We start from the raw sequence: 19522 nt of genomic DNA on the forward strand, positions 1-19522 counted from the left end.
AAGTCCCACAAAACAAATAAAAATACTGGCTAATTCAACATCAAGTCTGTTTCATTTTTTTAAAAAAATTCTTGCTCATTATCTATATATATAAAAGGATAAAGTTGTGGGCGCAGTGACTATAACAACAAAACTAAACATCCCAGAAATACGAAACTTGGCAATACAATGCAAAAGCCTTGCCTCCCGGTTACAACAACACAACCACACCACAAAACCACAATCCGGACCCACAAAACTCACAACAACGCATCATGACTATAACAACACAACTAAACGCCCTAGAAATACAAAACTTGGCAACACAATGCAAAAGCCTTGCCTCCCGGTTGTAACAACACAATCACACCACAAAACCACACTGGACCCACAAAACTCACAACAACGCATCGTGACTATAACAACACAACTAAACGCCCCAGAAATACGAAACTTGGCGACACAACGCAAAAGCCTTCCCTCCCGGTTGTAACAACACAACCACACCACAAAACCACAATCCGGACCCATTAAACTCCCAACAAAGCATCGTGACTATAACAACACAACTAAATGCCCCAGAAATACGAAACTTGGCACACAACTAAATGCCTCAGAAATACAAAACCTGACAACACAACGCAAAAGCCTTTTCTCCCAGTTGTAACAACACAACCACACCACAAAACCATAATCCGGACCCACAAAACTCACAATAACACATCATGACTATAACAACACAACTAAACGCCCCAAAAATACAAAATTTGACAAAACAATGCAAAAGCCTTGCCTCCCAGTTGTAACAACACAATCACACCACAAAACCGCAATCCAGATCCACAAAATTCACAACAACGCATAGTGACTATAACAACACAACTAAACACCCCTGAAATATGAAACTTGGCAAAACAACGCAAAAGCCTTGCCTCCCGGTTGTAACAACACAATCATACCACAAAACACAATCCGGACACACAAAACTCACAACAATGCATCGTGACTATAACACCACAACTAAACGCCCCAGAAATACGAAACTTGGCACACCACTAAACGCCCCAGAAATACAAAACTTGACAACACAATGCAAAAGCCTTGCCTCCTGGTTGTAACAACACAACCACACCACAAAACCACAATCCGGACCTATAAAACTCACAACAATGCATCGTGACTATAACAACACAACTGAACCGGATGGCCATCTGTCTGAAAGGTTTGGGTGGGTTCTTCCTCCATGACAAAAAGAAAGAAAAGGGTTGGACTGGATGCAAACTACAAATTCCAGCACCCCATGGCATGGAGTCCATGCATTGCAATTAGAAGCCTCTTCCTTCTCCCTTTCCCCGCCATCCAACCCATTGACCCAGTTCCATGGCTCCGTAGGCAGGAAAGGCTGGGACGGATAGAACAAAGGAAGGAGGGAGGGGAGGGAAGCGAAGGAATGCCAAGGACAAGAGCCCTCCCTCTCTGCCCGGAAGGCCAAGAGCAAAAGGGAGAGAAAGACCATTGATCCGGTTATATTTATCCTCCTTTCTGACCAGTGTGTTCTTATCAGCGAGCTCAGGATCGGAGCAGAGAAAGGGAACAGCATAGGAATAAAGGAAACAAGGAGAGCACCCACTCTATCTATCCATCCACTCATCTATCCATCCACTCACCCACTAATAATAAACACCTACACAGGCAAGAATCAGCCATGCACTGAGTCTACAAGGCCATTCAGTGCTCATTCACCTCCCCAATCCCTACATTCACACTTGGCCTCCAAAAAAAAATTACAATAATAACAATGACAATAATAACAATAAGAATCAACACCATCACAGGCAAGAAGCAGCCAGGCACTGAGGCTGAGAGGCCAGTCAGTGCTACACTGGGCCTTCAAAAAACAATACAGTAGCATCTAACTTATCCAGCCTTCATGACCACTACAACAACAACAATAATAAACACCTACACAGGCAAAAAAAAAAGACTATTGTACCACAATAAGATATAAACCGCACTCAGCAGAATCAGACATCACGATTAACAACAAACCAAAGACAACAGGGATCTCAAGCAATTATCAATCAACACAAAAATTGAAGAAGGTAACAGACTTCAAATACTACTACTAATGTGAGTATAAAGAAGGGTGGAGGTCACAGCATAAATACAACCTAATGTAGACTGACCAACACCACCAGACTAAGCCACAGCAACGCGTGGCCGGGCACAGCTAGTTATTATATAAATTAAGTGGCTCCAAACTACATTTTATGCAATTCATCATTATTAAAGCAACGCTTGCTTGAATGAAAACCAAATTAATTCATCATAATAGAAGGGCTTCCAATTTCAGGTGAAGCCAGTCAGATGGGGAGAGTAAAATCACCCAGCAAAGCCTTAAATACCTAACGGGAGATGACAAATCAAATGGGAATTAATGAGTAGAAAACATGTATTTTTTAAAAAAAAAAATGATTGAATTTAAATGGAATTGACGTAACTGTGAAAATTAACTTAGTACAAAAAGTATTCACTGAGAAAGAAATATAGATTCATTAATAATCTATATTTAAACAACAGCATTGGTTTAATGTGCTACATGGGGCTACATGGGGCTTTTAATGGCCATGGCAGATATCAGAAGTTAATATTAACATTAAGGTACCTGACTATGAGGGAAAGAAACAGCAACTAGGTGATATCATTGGAAATTTCTAGCTAGATAACTGATTAAATAGAAAAAGTTAGTGTCTTCTTTTGACAAATCATCAACACATCATTGCTATCACTGCTAAAAGTACCAATACGCAGGTATTAACACTGGATGTGTTCTGAAAGTTTATATATTAAGCTGTTATAAAAACCATCCCCAATATCGATCATTTCACAGACTGTGGCCCTCTGCATTTCAGGCTGAAGTTTTATCCATCCTTGCCATCCAAGTTCCTGAAACTAGAGATGCCAGGAGCAAATCCTAAAACAATATTTCTTCTGTACCACCCTATCCCTAATAGACTATAAATTCAGAGCAGCACTTGCTGTGGAACTTTTAAAAAACTATAAATGTCAAAATTTGATCAGATTCAATATATTATAAAACAAAATAAAATCAAACCACAAACACAGTGTTTGAAAATGGTTGGAAATGCACATATTGTATTTGTTTGTGTATCTGCGTGCATTAAACGCACCCAATGAGAGTTTAGTTATGCGTGAAGGACCCACTGAGCAGGACAGCGTAAAGGGGGAATGCCCACCTCTTTTTTTACAGCATTGGAAAACTGTTAGGATTAACAAAGTTAATCACAGTAATTATCAAGTGAATAGTGAAGGGAGAAGCACTGCTAAATATCCAAGAGCATTTGCTCATTTGCATATCACTCACATTTACATTTAAGGGCTGCAGTCCTAATCTGTGTGTAGCTCTGCATGTGTAGCTCTGTGTCATCCCACTGCCTGGAAAATATCAAGGTCTGGAAGAGGTCCCTGCTTCTGTTACTTACCAGTGATGAGGGGGGAAAGGGGGAAAGAGACTCAGGCCATGGAAACAGCTGGTCTCACCATAGTTGTGAGGAAACATGGGTGTCCTCTCAAATGGAGAACACCCATATTTTTATTTTGCTGGGACCTCAGAACATCTGGGTCCCCGTGATCTCCCTATCTTCTCTAGTCATCAATAAAAAACACAGGAGTCCTTCCCATGTCTTTAAAACTATTAAGTAGTTTCTGGATGAAAGAGAAAAGCCAATAGCTCTCTACACACTATCCTAAAATGGGCAACTGGCACTTATGTCTGTTTAAGGCACTAGCAGGACACTAGCCCATGTGCTTCCTACCAGAGGGCCAACTGTAGTACCCAGATGGTATGAAAAAATGGGAAGATGATTTTAATGGAACTGTACACACAACTTCCTTTGGGACTCCTTTTTGACAGACCTATTCTTTTGTTGCAGCTGCAATGGAAAAGAACTCCCTATTGCCACTTTAACTTATTCAAGGAAGGAGAGAAGAGAGGAAGGCCTTGATGTTTCCAGGGAATCAGGAACTTCATTGTCAGTGTGAAGTATGTAGTGAATACTCTTTGACTGCTCTCAGATTACTTGTAGAGTTGTGACAGAAGAGAAGGAAGGATGCACCTCTAATGTGGGGATGGTACAGAACACAAAGTGCAGGTCTGTATGGAGAAATACTTTGGGCACATCCACGCTATGCTTTTAAACAGGTTATACTTGATAAAGCTCACAATCAATACCATGTATGTATCAATATGTATGTATGTATGTATGTATGTATGACTGAAGTTACACTCAAAATGTGCCTGTTCCGACTTACGAACGAATTCAACTTAAGAACAAACCCACAGAACCTGTCTCGTTTGTAACTTGGAGATTGCCTGTATTATAAATCTAATAGTATTGGAGATTGCCTGTATTATAAATCTAATAGTATTCAACATATACTTTAAAATTCCAGAAACACCAGTTATTTAAAACCCTGTCATGTGTATACCTGTCATATGTATTCCTATATTATGTGAAAAGTCGAGGTTGTCTCTATTCCCTGTTTAGATGCATAGATCTCACAAAAAAACCAAAGCAAAATGTCTTTGGGGGAATGATTAAGCAGAGCTATAAAGCAAGGAAAACAGATATAAGGAGGAAAAGTACAATCAACAAGAACAAGCTCTCCCGTGCCCCACCCGAAAACAGGGAATCCCACAGGGTTCGTTTGCACCTCCTCTAGTGTGGTTTTCCACAACTGGCTGGGAACTGATGTTGTCCTTAGAATCACTCCGGAGAGATGATCTCAAGAGAAGGGAATCATCGCTAGCAGTTCCAGGAAGAAGATCAACACACCAGAGAGCCTGCTGCTCTCAGTCATTTTCCTTTTATAACATGATGTATTTATACCCAAGGGAGCTCTGCTCACGTGCAGCAGCTCTCTGGGTCAGGCAGCAACCTCCGTCTCAGAACAGTTTAAATGCTAAAGCACAGAGAGACTATGCAAAGCCAAGATCCATCCACATACAGCAGCTCTCTTTCGTAAGCAGAAAGGTCATGCAAGACCACAGAATGGCCTGAGGATTGCCTAAAACAAAGGGGACAGAATACTTTCTTCCAAAATTATTGCTCAGGTCTTGGCTAACACATTTATTTGCCCATTTGCCAAAATGCTGGTCTCTTGACAGAACAGTGCTATCAACAAGACAGCAGCAAAGTCACACAAGTAGCTGCTCAATCCATCCCTCACCCCTCAAATAGCAACCCAGGGAGCTGCTGGACTGAGAACATTAAAGGGTCAAGGACTAGCAACCTCTGAGCCATGTCTGACTCCCTTACAGAAGCCACATAGATAATCTTTTGCCAATCAAAGGATGAAATGCAGATATGGAGGCATTACTGTTATGTAAAGATGTAAATCTTGGCTATTTCATTCTCAAAGCAACAAGCCATTTTTGGGGGAAATTCTTCCTGTTGCAAAAAAAGTTTTTAATAACTGCACAGTTCTCAATGACAGTTTGTAGTCCAAGATTTATTCTGTGAAAAATCCACAAATAGTATTTTTTTGCAAAGAAATACTCTGTGTGCAGAAAATGCACCTAACCCATGCAGAAAAATTGCACTTTTTGTTCAAAAAACAATATTTTCTGCATAGAAAATACCATTATGGGGCAAAAACATGTTTCTGTGTCCAAAAAGCAATGCGCAAATTTTGCACAAAATATGTTCCAAATTGTAAAGGTTTGGTCTTGCCATTCCAGGATTGCCTCATTAGTTTCATGGTAGTCAAGAAACATTTTTTCAACAATTTCTTGATAATTTCAAATACTTGTCCTATTACTACAATTATGACCATAGAACTTGCTGTAAAACCCACTTCAGAAAGTGGGATGGAAGATTTGCATTTGCCCACCCTTTCCTTACGTCTAAAAGTGTCTGCCCAGTGAGATTAATAACTGACGAGAGCCCTGTGTTGGACAAGTGTTCATCTAATCCTTTCTTTAAAAGGCTCCAGTGAGACAAACACAATCCTCCTGTACCATTCTTCAATCGATTTTAAAAGACACAAAGCATTCCCTGCCTGCTTTGCCATGACACTGTGTTACTGATCTTGTTCTTCCAACTTGTTTCTCTTCCAAATGATGCTTCAAGTAAAAGAGGATTCATTTGGGACAAAGTAGGAAAACCCTGCTTTATCCCAAATTAACTAAATATCTCCTGAAAGGCCTGGGTCTAAAGGGGTATGGGTCCTGTGGGAACTGACCCACGGGTAGTCTCACGACTATCCAAGAATTAGTCCCCACACCTATCTTGCACCTTTTGCACTCCTGGAGCCCAAAGGTGGCACCGACCCCCTGGAGCAAGATGGTACCCATCCCCTTTCTAACATATCCAAAGCCTTAAAATTTAAAAAAATATTACAGGGTCATCATGGTGCTACTCCGGCATTCCTCTGGCATGTAAAAATTACATGCCAGGAGGCAGCCGGGGGGGGGGGGGCATTTTGGCCCCCATGCCAGGAGGGCTGCCGGAGCCGTGCCATGGTGACTCGGTAAGTTTTTTTTAAGGCTTGGGAGAGGGATTGGTGGCCCCATACCAACACCGAAGTTATCACACTGGCATGGGGACACCAACTGGGAAAGCCTGGTTGTTTTGGGCAGGACATGGAGACTTAAATTTGCTTCCGAGAAGGATTCTTTAGCCTGCTTCGGAGCAGATATAAGCCTTGTCTGGAAGCACACTCAGTGTGGCTCAATATTTTGAATATGTTCCTTCAAGAACTAACCTGAATCCTCTCAAGATTATATATACTTGTTAATATAGAGAGAAATATAGGAAATATTGGAAGGAGGGGTTCTATAATGTGCAAGTTTACTAAAAATTAAGTTCAGGACTCTCAAGCTCATATAACTTGTCATGTAAAATCTATGCTTCACAAAATGCAAGAATGACATTCTTGGAGGAGAATAGCATACAAACTTTGCTCTATGATAAAATAAACAAATTTACACAAAATGCTTCCAAATGCCTGGATGCACAGTCAGCACACCATATTTGCAAGTTTGTGAACTTGATGGTTGGCAGATTTGATTAAAAAGTTCTCTTTAGGAATCTCTTGGCCATGCTGTCCAAATCTGTACTTAACTTCTGCCAAAAGCTGACCGCAGAGTATTGCTTAGAGACCTAGAGATTCATAGAGAGATGGTCTCTCAGTTTTTTTTAAAAAGCCAGTGTCTTCTAATTTACAGTTCTTCTGTGGGAGTTCTGCACTCTTAATCCCAGTATATATAGACGAATGATTGTATTTTGCTATTCTTCTCCAAGAATGACATTCTTGCATTTCGTGAAACATAGATTTTACACAACAAGTTATATGAGTTTGAGAGTCCTGAATTTAATTGCTTAGGAGAAATGAACAACCAAAAATCTGGACAACCTAAACAAATAGCATGAAATATTTGCTTTTCTAAGTATCAACATATCAATAAACTGGCAGGCGATCTGCTATGACCTTTGATGAGTTTCTCCTCTTTTGCAGAGGAAATAAGACAAACTATCCTGCATAGCTTGGTGCAGAAAACTCTTATCTAGGAGAAAGGAACATGTTTAGACTTTCATAGCTAAAAGGAAGCCTCACATCGGTATTTGTACGCTGCCCTTGTACAAAAGATGTCTGCAAGAAAAAGGAAGGGCAGCATGAACAAAAAGGAAAGTTGTCAAGAAATGAGTATATCATTAGCCACAGTTTTGCTAATGGTTTCTCCTTAGCAATTTTTTTTGGTATTTTGAGCCGCAAAATTATTTCATCATTCGCCTGATTTTTTACTATTGGCTGTGATTCTATCTTTTAATTTCTAAATGACTTTTTGTTGAGATGCTGATGTTGTGATACTGCATAATCTTCTGCAAACAGGGGATGATCACTTCTAATGAATAACAACACATGAATAATGGTAGTTATAGTCCTAAAGCCATCACATATTTGAACAGTTCAGAAACGGTTGAAAGTGAGCTCTACACACATGCAGACAAAATCTTGTTTGATGGATTTATCCCCCATTTCTAAAAACCTCTTTTGACACTTATAAATAAATAATAAATAAACAAACTTTATTTTTAGAACGCCCTCTCTCCTCAGAAGGATTCAGGGCAGTTAACATACATATAAAACCGCAAACATTCAATGCCAGAACTACATCACTTAATATCAAAAAGTATAAAATAATAACATATTTATTATAGTAAAAATTCCAAATTATCAAAAACAGTAAATTTAAACATAACAGTAAAAAAAATTACTGCACAGAGCATATACCCAGACTTAAATGACCAAACTGCAGAAAATGTTTGGCATTCATTGTAGTTTCACTTAGATCATATGAGGTGACAATTATGTTAATCCTCCTTTATCATAAGAAATCCCAACATTTTTAAATCATGCATATTCATCCTCATCCTACTTTCAAGCCACAAAATACATGTTTCTGCATGTCTAGTGTAATATACTACAGCTTGAAACAACATTAACTAAAGATGAAGTACAGAAAAAGTGGAAGGATGGCATACATGTGTTCACTACTCTTCCTTGACGAAATTGCACATCTTGCCTCTCATTCCAGTGAAAACCTACACATGTCTACTTAGAAGTAAAGTTCATTGAGTTCAATGGGCTCTATTCCTAGGTAAAGGAAGTAAAATACTGCACCTTGAATCTATAAACAAGGTTTTTTTGTGTGTCAGGAATGACTTGAGAAACTGCAAGTCGTTCCTGACACGAAAAAAACTTGTTTATAGACTTGAGAAACTGCAAGTCACTTCTGGTGTGAGAAAATTGGCCATCTGCAAAGATGTTGTCCAGAGGACACCTGGATGTTTGATGTTTTACCATCCTTGAAGGAGGCTTCTCTCATATCCCAGCATGAGGAGCTGGAGCTGACAGACGAAGTTCATCCGCACTCTCCTCGGGTTGGATTCAAACCTTCAGGTCAGCAACCCAACCTTCAAGTCAGCAGTCCTGCCGACACATGGGGTTTAACCCATTGCACTACTGGGGGCTCCTTATAAACAAGCTTTAGCTGGTAGATCAATCAACTGAAGCTTTGATTGGTCAATTACTGAGGACAGCTTGGAACTGAGAGACAGAACTCATCTTCTGCTATATTTTGAAGCTATTTTCTGACACTTCCTAGCTATTTTCTGACACTTCCATTTACCAGTGGGTGGCTACTTTTTTTGGCTCAACTAGAAATCAACATTTTCATTAGCAACTCATAAAGGGATTCACTGCTGTCTTTACATTTTAAATCAATAAATGTATCTATTAATTTGCTTTTAAAAAGAGGTGATTGCTCAACAATGGTTAAATTGGTTGACTGCCCTAATAACTACACAGGGGGGCCATGACAGGGTTATTAAAAGGCGGATCAATCCTTTAAGCCCCAAACACTTATTTTACATAAACCATGCTATGTGGCAGCATAACTGCTTTTAATCTTAAAAATTAAACAGTTCTTCTTTTCTTTGAGTTTGAAATAAGGCTGAGGGTGGTGGTGCAAAGCTCCTGTTGCAACAGATGGGGACCTGTCACATCAGTTGATTCTTAATTCCTATGGATCCATGTTTTAAACCCATTGATAGGTGCTTTAAGGACATCTATCATCATAATTAATAAAAAATACACTAAATGTGCTGTACAAGTTGATCTTGGGGTTAGTGTTTGCATCAGGCTTTGCTGGAATATTGAAGATTATATTAAACCACCAGTTCATCACTTGTCATGCTACTAATGGGTAATTACAAGGACAAATCCTCACTGTCACCAGGCAAGCATCAGGTGAACACTCTTGGGAATCTGAATGACTATCTGTGCAAAACATTGATAAAGGCTTCATAAGGTAAAGGTAAAGGTTTTCCCTAACATTAAGTCTAGTTGTGTCCGACTCTGGGTGTTGGTGCTCATCTCCATTTCTAAGCCGAAAAGCCGGCGTTGTCCATAAACACTTTCAAGGTCTTGTGGCCAGCATGACTACATGGAGCGTCGTTGCTTCATGCAACTACTGTAATTTCAATGTTGGGGTAGGAGAAAGGGAGAAGGGGGAAATGAGTTCCTCATAAGTGAAATAATTTGATGAAAGGTCATAGAGATATTAATACACCAGTTTCCTGTGGCCCAAGCCCAAGAGTTCCCATGCCAGCTAACCACCAAGCCCTTATACTGGGGGGGAAAGGCAGCAGGCTATGCCAACACTCATCTCCATCTTCTGTAGACCTTCACCCTTACAGACAGCTGGTCTAATGATTATCCTAGAAGCTAGAGAAAGCATGTGGGTAGTTGCCTAGCAACCATCCTCTTTGGCTTCAAGGTAACTTAAGAGGCAGTAGGGAGATAAATAGATGGGTCGCCTTAAAACCATCTGTGGGCTTCTATCCAGTCTTCTCCATCCAAGCATGAAGATGACTTAATATTAAACCACAGGAGACAGCACCTGCTTACCCTTCTGTGGCTCATTGCTGTAAGATATCACACAGCTCCAAATAAAAGAATGACCAAATGCATATACAACTCAGCTTCCATAGAAGGTGATCTTGAAAGGAGCATTCAGCTCATAGCAGCATTTGGTCCTTAAGGATCTTAGTCAATGAGTTGTCTTTTCTACTAGCTGCTTTTTCAGCCCTCTTTTTCAAAGGAGTATTAAAAATCTATTCATGTTTCTTCATCAGGAAATGGACTGAGGTTCAGCCACGGACTTGTCATCAGCCATCGCCAGAGAAGAGTCAGCATGCTTTTCTTGAATTAAACTCAAGATTCATCTAATCCAGTATTCTGGCCACAGTCCATTCACATGACTCTAGATCAGAGCTTTCCAAACACGCTTTTTAGACAGGCATCTTTTCGTGACGTGGTAATTCAGTTTTACTAGCAATCCAGAGGTCAAACCAACCCCTTATAAGAGTTTCATACGCTATCTATCTATAGGTAAAAGGTAAAGGTTTTCCCCTGACGTTAAGTCCAGTCGTGACCGACTCTGGGGGTTGGTGCTCATCTCCATTTCTAAGCAGAAGAGCCGGCGTTGTCTGTAGACACCTCCAAGGTCATGTGGCCAACATGACTGCATGGAGTGCTGTTACCTTCCTGCCGGAGCGGTACCTATTTATCTACTCACATTTGCATGTTTTCGAACTGCTAGGTTGGCAGGAGTTGGGGCTAACAGTGGGCGCTCATTCCACTCCTGGGATTTGAACCTGGGACCTTTTGGTCTGCAAGTTCAGCAGCTCAGCGCTTTAACACACTGCGCCAACACCAGTGTATATGTGTGTGTGTGTGTGTGTGTGTGTGTGTGTATGTTTTTCATATAATCTTTACTGTATAAACAAGGTTTGGTGTTTTTCCCCTTTACATTTCTTATGTACTACAGTTGATTCGTGTGTAGTTTCTTCTATGGCCACTCCATGTGGTTGATCACAAACATCATTGTTAACAGATTTTCATTTCTGAATTTGGAAAATTTAGTGGCATTTACTGCAGCTTGATCAACAAATTGTGCAAATTTGAAAAAATATATAACGGTATCTATGACTGAACAACACAAGTCTTTGTTTGTGGGGTGGGGGAGTCTTTTTTACATGACACACCTAGGGACTAAAGTTTGGAAAGCTCTGCTCTAGGTGTTCATAGGTTAAAGCATGAGAGTAATGACCATGTTGCACATACACATCATCATCCTAACTTTAAACATGATGAACTAACTCCAGTCTGTTTAGAGATCAATGTTAAAACTAATAACTCGATACATTGATAAAGATATCACAAAGGACATAACAAAATTAGGCATTATTGGTAGTATTCATAGATTTTCATGGGATCAGTTCAGAGATATTGGGAAAGCACAGTTTGCTAGTTTGAAATTACAAAAACCCTATTCCTATTTTTCTTGTGCACTGTGTGGAAACAAGAATATTCTATTCTAGAATGCTACAAACTACTGTTTGCTATTTTGTCTGAACACGACAAATGGTTTTCAACAGACCACAAAGGGTGATCAAAATGGGTTTCTTTGTAACTGTTCCCAGAATGTGAAAAACACTTTCAAAGGAGGCTAAGATAGTCCCATCGCTGTTGTCTTTTCACTGGCAGGCAAATAATACTTTATAACTTACTAATTGCTGATTTTAAAGGATTTCAACAAATTCATGTTGTATTTTAATTGATTTTGTAAATTCAATAGTATTTTTAACAAAACATTTTAATTTTCTGGTGTTTTCCTCTATACTTGTTCTTATCAGTAAGTGTTTTAAACCTGTTGTGAGTCACCTTGAATCTCAGATCTGGCTGCGGGGTGGGGGGACTAAGATATATATCAAATAAATAAAATGTCTTGAAGACAAAGTGAATGTTTGCAAATCCTTCCCTTGGAACAGTGACTGAGCAAGAAAATGGGGAAAGTGAAAAAGCACAAAACCTACAGATATTTCTTTCACAACTGTAGTGATTAAAAGTTGCTAATGCTTTGAGAACACTGTTCTCACCTTATATGAAAACTCAAAGGAGCCAAAGTGAAGGAACACAATAAGAGGACCTTATTCTAAGACCTGAAAATCTCCTAAAAGCTGAAGGTATCCACAAATGGGACCAATTCCAACACAGTTTATTTATCCACAAAAGCTAACCATTTACTTCAGACTAACATTAATCTCACAAACAAAAACAAATTTTGCTATATGTTTGAAAGAGAGCTTGTAGATCACATAGTAGTGTTAAAGCCATTCTTTATTTATTTACTTCCAAATAATTCCAAGTATTCTATATTATTTCTCTAGAGAGTCAAAAGTAAATAACTGTTTTTGTTTCACTCTTCACAAAAAGGGATTGATTACCAAAAAAGAGGGTCAGACCATGATTCTCAATTATAATATATTTAAATAACAGTCATAATCCTTTCTTGCAATTTCACACATGCAACTGGGTGATACTAAATTCTGAATCTTTATTCCCCACAGCACATAGTGAACATATTACCTTTACCTTTAGCTGAGTCAGCATTTAGGAATAAAGGCTGCGGGTCTGAATTGAGTCTCACTCTTGATGCTACCGATAAGATGCACAACTTGACAGTGAAGGTTATCTCACACAGTTAATTCCTCAGAGTTTTTCTGCAAGGAAAGAGAAAAAGAAAAGAGTATTATTCCCCCTGTGTTTACCATGTCCTAGTTATAAGGAGCTCAGAGTAAGATAGGTTAGGCCAGAGGTTCTCAACCTATGCACCAGATGTTTTGGCCTTCAACTTCCAGAAATCCTAACAACTGGTAAACTGGCTGGGATTTCTGGGAGTTGTAGGTCAAAACACCTAGGGACCCACAGGTTGAGAACTACTGGGTTAGGCAGAGGCCATGGTTTACCCAAGACCAGTCAATAAATTTTACCGCTCGGGTGGGTAAACTCTTTCAGCTCAGAGGCCAAATTCAATCTCTGAAATGTTATTGGGGAACAACACCCAAGTGGTAGATGTGGTCAAAGATAAAAGGGCAGGAGCAAAAGTAACAACGTATTTTAGCTGAAAGTTCCATTGCTACACCCAAAGAGAGGCATTGCGATCATTTAGAACTTTAAGGGAAATCATACACAAACTTGGACACTATCAAATGGGGAAGCAGAGCACATCTATCTGAGCCAGGATGAATGGCACAGAACTCTGGATTCAACCTGACCCCCATTTTAGAGCAAGGCAGGGACCTGAAATGCACTTTTAGATATAAAAACCCAGTTTTCTAGCTACCATTCCAGCACCCTAGCTAAAATATTCCTCTTTTAGCAAGATATGGAATGCTTCTTAGAAGTCAGCAATTCATTTGACAATAGAATGTACAGTAGAATCTCACTTATCCAACACTCGCTTATCCAACGTTCTGGATTATCCAACGCATTTTTGTAGTCAATGTTTTCAATGCATCATGATATCTGGTGCTAAATTCATAAATACAGTAATTACTACATAGCATTATTGTGTATTGAACTACTTTTTCTGTCAAATTTGTTGTATAACATGATGTTTTGGTGCTTAATTTGTAAAATCATAACTTAATTTAATGTTTAATAGGCTTTTCTTTAATCTCTCCTTATTGTCCAACATATTCGGTTATCCAACATTCTGCCGGCCCGTTTAGTTGGATAAGCTGTACTTGGATAGTTGGATAAGCTCTACTGTACTTAATTGCTATATATATTATAAGTTCTCATACTGTCATTTAATTCCATTTTTGGACATGTCCTCTAATTGTCTCACAAGTCTGCTATTCCTCTTCCATTAAGAGGAAATGTAACTTGCAGTTTTTCTTTTCACAGATGTTGAGCTGCTTTCTCACATGGGTTCGGAGTCCCAAGACTACACAGCTCACAAAAGTAAACAATTTGCCTGAGTATTTTGTTGCAATTAAAGCTGGTCACCAGTGTATTGCTAAAATTAAATACGTTTCCAACATATATTAAATCTGAGCTCTCTTAAGGCCATTTGCACACATATTCCAAAGCAACAGGCTTAGGTTTTTCATATGCTCAGCAAGAAGCTGCTACCAATAATAGGACTTGAACAAGTACACTTGTATGATACTCATGTTGACAAATACCTTTTCGTGTCTACGTACACTTTTCCTGTGTGTCTTACAATAATGTAAAGCTTTCCAAATACTTAAGATACAACAAACTGTACTAATTTTATTTACCGTAGTTGTTCAAATGTTCACTGTTTGTAACCTACCCCCTGTGAATCTCACATGTCCTATCTGCCAGCAGGACAGTTTGGTGATGAGTATGTTACTTAACTTGGATGCCTGCAGAAAAACACATGCCCCATGCATGTGAATCTTGATATTTAAAGTAGTTGCAAGTAGATGAATAATCTATTCACACACTATTAGAGTACAATGTCTCTCAATTGCCCTTGCAAAGCAGAACCTAAGGTGAGGGGGAGAAGGTTAGTGCTGGAGACCAATAGTAGGGTCAGAGATGATATCATCAGAAGATGATATTTTCACCTTATTTTTAGAGAAATGAAAGATGGAACCACTGGAAGGAGGTGGGTTGTGGTCCAAAATGAAATCATATAAATGAGAGACTTTATATCTTAATGTGAAAAACTCATAAACATTCAAACTAGTTTGAATGATAGAAAATAATAAAGCCATGCAATTAAATTAAAACATGAATTCCCTTCACTCATACGATTGAGAAACATTTCCTCAACTAACAAGAGATCAGTCTTGACCAGTCAGGTCAAAGGTTGGGGGGTGAAGAGAGAGCACCTATTCTTTACTATGAGACACTTTGGCTCTAGTTACTCCACTGACTACTAGTACTTAGTGCCCCCTCATATAAGTAAATGGTGATAGTTTGCACCACATATGACTAGAGATCACCTCCCCTCTTCTATACAGTATTAGCTAAATACGCACATTTTGTCAGGGTCCTTGGATTGGAAAAAATCTTTTTTCTTCAAACTATAAATGCACTAAATTCTGGCCATGTTGTGAAATCTCTCAGTGCCACTCCACACTGTGTGCTCAATCAGTCTCATTCAATTTCACCACTGCTTCTAATGCCTGCACAGTGCATCACTGCAAATTGGCATTCACATCTTGGCTTTCTTTCCCAATATTGCTTTATAGTTTCTTCTTTTTGAGTTGACAGGCACCAGGTCTCTGATTTCCCCCCACAAAACCTACTCTAGCAGTCAGGCCACAGTATTTGGCCTGACACTAAGTGAAACAAAGTCAAACAAGGTTAGGGAGAGAGTGAGGTGCTCAGTAAAGCAAGTATTAGAAGCACAAGATGCATAGGAACCACCATAAGCCTTTCTAGAAAGAACATTGTTATGGAATATTTCCTCCTTCCCCCAGTTAACCAACAACAGGATGCATACAAATCGAGGGCCTTTCACCTCCATTAGCAATTCTGAGACAGCAGATGGTCATCTACTGGTTGCTAAGCATCACAGTAGCTAAGTAGCTCACCACTACTCAGAACATACCAAACTATATTATTTAACTTACCTTTCATTTGGTTTAAGTAAGAAGCTTCCACATATGAAAAGAAAGCCTAAATCAATGTAGCAACACATAAATGGAATTTCTCATCTATAGGCATATTGGCTATATTTGCATTTATTAAAACAGGACCACATCCTGTAGGAAACAGACCTGGAAAATCTAGTTGATAATATCAGTTAGTTAGAGCATGAAGGAAATCAACTCTGAATGCTACCAACTTGAGCAAATTTAACCTGCAGATAAATATTCTATCTAGAAGACAGAATCTAAATACGTGTGGCAGGATCTAGATATGTGTGGCTAAGAATTAAATATGCAGTTATTTACTTCCAATACTATTTTGCTACTGAAATATTTCTGTAATATGAAATGAAAAAATACTAACTAGTCTTTCCTTCTGAAGGTGTAAGTTTTAAAAAAGCTCATGCTAAACCAACCAAAATACAGTGCTTGTAATGACTCTATACATCTGTATTGTGATGCTTATCTGGATAAGGTATGTGCTACTGCTGAAGAACTGGGGCAAATCTGTATTCTGAAAGTGTTTAATATAGCAAATCATAGCAGAATCAAACATATGAAAACATATGTTTGATTCTTATACTTGTTATTGAAATCCCAGGACCCCAAATGGACAACAATACCAACGACCTGAGGACTGCTAAGAAGGGTCCCAGTCACAGAGTTGATGGATGAGTTCCCCCACCCAGAAACCCAGTTCAGTTAACCACAGCATACAACCTTCAGCCTGAATCTATAGTTGCACAAGCACAGATACATACACCAAGACAAATCCCATCATCCTTTCACACAACAGGCATAATTCCCTAACAATATCTCCACACACCTAACAATGAATTTAGACCTAGAGGTAGTGGAAGTTGCCCAACACCCTGCCTTGCGATTTCCTGGGAACCCAGGAAAGCATGCCAACACTCATCAGCCATCCACTTTCTAGCCAGCCAGACCCATTGTCCTACTCTAGGCTGGCAGGAATACAGTAATTAGCAGCCATCAAGTTGGCCCCTATCCCTATTCCTTTTCCCCACGTACCAACTGGGGCAGACCAAGAAACAGTCACAAAGTTTCACATTGAGGAATAACAGTTTATTAAAATTCCAACCAGAGTGGGGGACACAAGTAGCTAGAGTAATGGATAGGGCATTTCAGTGAACCAGTGCGCAGATCCTAGCTGGCCCCAGACTGAGCCAATGAGCACTCTGAGTAAATGTCAATTGTTTTGAACTGTTGTCACATTTCTATAAATGCTTCTATATACAGGCAGTCTCCAAGTTATAAACATCCAAATTAAACATTTTTTCCCATTTTTATATATATACAAATTTTTATTTTTAAAACACCAAAAACACACACCATAGACATACAAAACATTTACAATTCCCACCACCAACACAAGGATTGTTTTCTTTTTACATATTCATTTCTTTGTATGACAATATTTATATCTTTATCTTTATCCATTTTCATCCTATATACTATATAACATTTGTATCTTATTTCTTATGGCTTGATCTCCAGATTGATTCATGATATAGTTCTTTACCTTTGTCTATCTTTCTTCCATTTCTCTTGTTCTATTTTCATTAGTTTTTACAACATTTAGTTTCACATTTATAATTTCAAATTCCATTTGTTCCATCATATATTTACTTACTGACCATTTTGATTTATCCAAATTAAACATGACTCATAGTTAAGAACAGGACTGAGACAACAGGAAGTGAGAGAGATCTAGTTTGTTGTGCATTTTCCGGGCTCTGTGGCCATGTTCCAAAAGCATTCTCTCCTGATGTTTCGCCCACATCTATGGCGGCATCCTCAGAGGTTGTTAGATATATTGGAAAACTATTTGTGGAAGGACCTGGGTGGGAGAAAGGACTCTTGTGTCTATTGGAGGCCAGTGTGAATGCTGTAATTGATAGAGGTGTGCACGAAATTTGTCTCATATCTTTCATTCGTGCTTGTTTTGTATTGTCCATTCGGATGGCACAAAACAGAAAGACCCCCAATGAAACAAAAACTGCCTCGAAACGAAAGGCAGGCAGGACAAACATCGGCTCCAAGCCTGCCTTTTGAATCGATCAGCTGTAGGTTGGATGAAAACAGATCAGGGCCTCAACGAAAGTCGGGACATGAAACAGAACAAGGTAAGTCCTGAAAGCCCATCTCTAGTAATCAATCACCTTGATTAGCATTAATGGCCTTGCAAGCTATCTATCTGCCATGGTGTCCTTTTTGAATGTTTGGGCAAGTAAATGGCAGTGGTGACAGCCAGGGGTGGCTGGTGTGCTGATTTGCTATTGGTGCTTTCTCCTCTTCATGGAATGACCCACAACCTATATCAAAATCCATAATTTTGGCCCCAAACCTGCCCTCAACTTGTACATGAGATCGCTTATAAATGAGTATGTATGGAAGGTGGATAGACAGAGAAAGCATTTGTCTATTATATGATTCCAAAGCTTGAATTTAAAAAGTGTTGGTTCTGGTCGAGAAAAAACTCAATAAAGCTGCGAGATTCCTTTTTTTTTTCCTCCTTCTTCCTTTTCCCCTCATTTTTTATCTCAGTAAAGACTGCCTGCCTTCCTAAAACCAATCCTCTCCTATTTTTCTCTTCTTCTTTGTCTTATTTGAAAAGTAGGAAAAGGAGAACTGTCAAATGGGACTATGCTTCTACAGGACTAGATTGGTTTACCACAGTGTGATTAAACCTGGAGGGCACAGCTGCAAGTTATAAATGTCCAGGCGGGCAAACATGAGTGGCATTCCCTCTACCCAGCCAAAAATTCCAAACAATTAGAGCAACACTTTCAGCTCTGGAAATTGCTAAAAAGGAGCATACATATTAGCAATGGAGGAAAAAACTTCTTTTCTCAAGTGATTCTAAGTTATCTGAAAATATTTTTAACACACATATATCCACATGACCATTCACTCACTCCATAGTACAACAAATGACGTACCTGAGTTTGTTTCTTCCTCTACCTCATGTCCACTTAAATGGGAATCTTAGCTCTTTTCTGACAGTTGTCTCCCCACTCTACATGAGTTTCTCCTTCAATTTAGGTTTTAAGGTGGGGTACTAAAGAGTGATCGCAGGAGACCTGAGTTCATGCAGGGATCTCCTGGAAATTATTTTTCACAACTCAGAATTAATTTCGCAAAAGGACCAGGTTTTGATTCTGTTTCTTCTTCGTTCTTGTATACTACACAGCATCCCACAGAAAAACTGCCCAGCTTATGTCACAAGTACAATCAACGAGGAATATGGTGCTGAGATCACATCGTCAAATGGAATAAACTTGGTATTTCAGCAATCCCACTGCTGCTTCCATATTCATATCCTCTTAGTCCTGCAGCTGAATTTTTATTTGCAATATAAGGAAGACAGAGAAGCCATGGAAAGAAAGCCATACATGCTCACAGAGATTGTAAGGTCACTTTGTATTATCTAACTGAGGCAGGCATCACATTTTCCAGTA

At 39.2% G+C, this 19522-nt stretch overlaps 1 protein-coding gene across 8 annotated transcripts in view; it reads right to left on the reverse strand.

Moving 5' to 3' along the window:
- zmiz1 (zinc finger MIZ-type containing 1) overlaps positions 1 to 19522 on the reverse strand; it is a 490223-nt gene that overhangs the window by 337256 nt on the left and 133445 nt on the right. For all 8 annotated transcript variants that reach the window (XM_062977416.1, XM_062977414.1, XM_062977415.1 and 5 more), the window contains exon 3: positions 13003 to 13130. The gene's annotated coding sequence lies outside the window, so the exon portion shown is untranslated. The remainder of the gene's footprint in view (positions 1 to 13002; positions 13131 to 19522) is intronic.

Source organism: Anolis carolinensis, chromosome 3 (genome assembly GCF_035594765.1).
Source record: "Anolis carolinensis isolate JA03-04 chromosome 3, rAnoCar3.1.pri, whole genome shotgun sequence".
In the NCBI taxonomy this organism is placed as follows: Eukaryota; Metazoa; Chordata; class Lepidosauria; order Squamata; family Dactyloidae; genus Anolis; species Anolis carolinensis.